The following is a 3,343-nucleotide window of genomic DNA, read 5'->3' as shown; positions in this document are numbered from 1 at the left end:
ACCCCCCACCCTCTAAAAAAAATTTAAGTTTGTTTTTAAAAGATATTTTTAATTTCAAAAATTATTTTCTACTCTAGTTAAAATAAAATATATTTCTCAATTCATAAATCAAACACTAAAAATCTTTTCCGAAAAATATTTTCTACTCACTAACCAAACATGAGAAAATAAGTCAAAAATCAACTTGTTTTCCAGGAAAACATTTTCCATGAAAAACATTTTCCATGGAAAACATTTTCCTTCATACCAAACACACCCTAAAGTGAGCTTGAGTTACAAAATGATTCAAATTTTATTTACAGTTTTACACCAAACAAAAGAGCATAATTTGATCAAAATATTATGGAAAATAAGTTCTTAATAAATGAATAAAATAATTTTCTTAATGAAGTAGTAAAAAGAAGGTCAATAAATGACATGTCAAGTTTATTGTCTTCTAGCTATATATAATCTAGTAAAATAGTATGGAGGTAGAATGATTAAGGGATTCAGTTGGGGTTAGGAGTGACCGGAGGAGTTAATAACTTTGATGGTCACTCAACTATCAATTCTTTGATAGAAATTACAGAGCAATAGCCAGCGGAAATAGTTTGGATCGACATACCTCCAGCCATTGTTAGCGATAGTCGGAGTCGTTGGTGTTTGTTTTCCAATCTGACAGTTCTTCTCTTCTTCAAAGATCTTCTAAGCACTCAAAACCTCACTCTTAGATGGTATGGAGTTTTTAGAAGTAATGTGCTTACGGACCTTTGAACCAAATGACATATTTATAATTGTACTTCCATCAAGAACGGTTAAGAGGTTATGGGAAGTTTTACGATTTGGGATAACTGGTAGTTACCTACCTTCCCATTAGTGGGATAATGGGTCTATGAAGTGGGATAATGGATCCATGTAATACAGACCATATCAGCATTAACAAAATGCTAACATTCTCCCACTTGGTCCGTATATTCTAATCCCATTAATGAAATATAATACACGAATCATGGCAATAGTTTCTCTAGGAGCGAGTAGTATTTTCCATATATCACAATGCACTATGTCTCTAAACTTTATCCCATTTAATTAATGAATAAACTCAATATTTATTCTAGGTCCATACTTTAGCGATATTTCTAAAAATAAAACTGAATGTGCACACAGTTAATGAGAAATATCATATAAAATAGAGTTTCATATACATTCATTATTACAATGAAATTTTACATAGTGCGACTGAGTCCCATTGTGACTACACGATCCTTGAATTTCTGCGGTGGCATGCCTTTAGTTAAAGGATCAACTAACATTACTTTAGTGCTAACGTGTTCAATGACCACTTTTTGTCTTTAACACGTTCTCTTATGGCTAGATATTTAATTTGATGTCGATATGTTTGCTTCGACTACCACTTTTATTATTCTTAGCCATAAAGACAGCAGCTGAATTGTCACAATATAACCTTAATGGCTTAGATATAGAGTCAACAATTCTAAGCCCAAAAATAAAACTCTTCAACCATACACCATGTGAGGTAGCCTCAAAACAAGAAACGAACTCAGCCTCCATAATGGAAGTAGTAACTAGAGTCTGTTTGGCACTTCTCCAAGATATAGCTCCACCAGCTAACATAAATATGTATCCTGAAGTTGATTTTCGTGAATCAACACAGCCAACAAAGTTTGAATTAGAGTAGCCAATGACTTCCAAGTCATCTGATCGTTTGTACATAAGCATGTAGTCTTTTATCCCTTGAAGATATCTTAAGACTTTTTTGCTTCTCTCCAGTGGTCAAGACCTGGATTACTCTGATATCTTCCTAACATTCCAACAACAAATGATATGTCAGGTCTTGTACAAACCTGAGCATACATCAAGCTTCTGACAGCAGAAGCGTAAGAAATGTCCTTCATTTGTTCCCTCTCAAGATCGTCTTCGGGCATTGATTCAAATTGAATTTGTCACCCTTCACACTTGGTGAACAATCTTTCATTCGGAACCTCTCTAAAATTTTATTGATATAGGATTCTTGAGATAAACCCAAGGTATCATGATGTCTATCTCGATGAATCTTAATACCAATAACATAAGTTGCATCACCCATATCTTTCATATCAAAACTTTTAGAGAGAAATTGTTTCACCTCATGTATCATTCCCTTATCATTGGATGCAAGTAAGATATTATCCACATATAGAACTAAGAAACATATTACTCCCACTGATCTTATGGCATATACATTGATCCACAATGTTCTCAACAAAGTCGAATGAAGAGATAACATTATGAAATTTCAAATATCATTGACGGGAGGCTTGTTTTAGTCCATATATGGATTTATTTAACTTGCATACCAAGTGCTCACCATTACTAGAGGAGAATTCTTCAGGTTGTTTCATATAAACCTCTTTCTCTAGATCACCATTGAGAAATGCGATTTTCACATCCATCTGTTGCAATTCTAAGTCAAAGTGTGCTACTAATGCCATTATTATACGCAAGAAATCCTTTTTAGACACAGGAGAAAAAGTCTTTGTGTAATCAATTCCTTCCTTTTGAGTGGATCCTTTAGTAACGAGTCTTGCTTTATATCTTTATATGTTGCCTGATGAGTCCCTTTTTAGCCTTAAAGACATTTACATCAAATGGTTTTAACACCATTAGGCAACTCGACAAGATCCCAGACCTCGTTACTTTTCATAGAATTCATCTCTTCTGTCATGAGACTTTTTACAATTCATGGCTTGTGAAAAAGACTCAGGATCATTTTCAACTCCAATGTCAGATTCTTGCAAATATACAACAAAGTCACTAGGAATTGCTGATTTTCTTTCTCTAGTAGATCTTCTCAATATTGCACTAACATTTTCCTGTGGATCATGTTGCTCAACTGGTTGTTCAATAATTTTAGGAATTACTTGAACAACTTGATCTATGGGCACGTTTTCACCAGCTTGTGAAATCTCATTGATTGGTTGCTCAACACCCAATTGTACTTGAGGGGTATTATTGTCACGACCCGAGAGCACCCTCTAGTCGTAACCGGCGTACTCGACCTCGAAGAAGTCTAATACAAGCCTCTTAGCATTCATTCATCGCATAGACACTAAAAACCATAAGGAATTAAAAACTTTCTTTACAAAGAAGACATTTAATTAAAAAATAGCAAGCGGAAGACTTTCTAGACTTTATACATGATGTCTCAAAACCATCTAATACTTTAGAGTATAAAATTTGGGACTAATCTCGTACACAACTTAAACAATACTAGAAATACATCAAAAGGAACATATAGGGTATTGTCCTCGAATCTATGAGGACTCACCAAGTCTTCATCTTCAACACTTAGAAACCTATCAAA

The sequence above is a fragment of the Solanum tuberosum genome, unplaced genomic scaffold (genome assembly GCF_000226075.1).
Source record: "Solanum tuberosum cultivar DM 1-3 516 R44 unplaced genomic scaffold, SolTub_3.0 scf00262, whole genome shotgun sequence".
Lineage (NCBI taxonomy): Eukaryota > Viridiplantae > Streptophyta > Magnoliopsida > Solanales > Solanaceae > Solanum > Solanum tuberosum.
Note: the sequence above shows the minus strand (reverse complement) of the source record.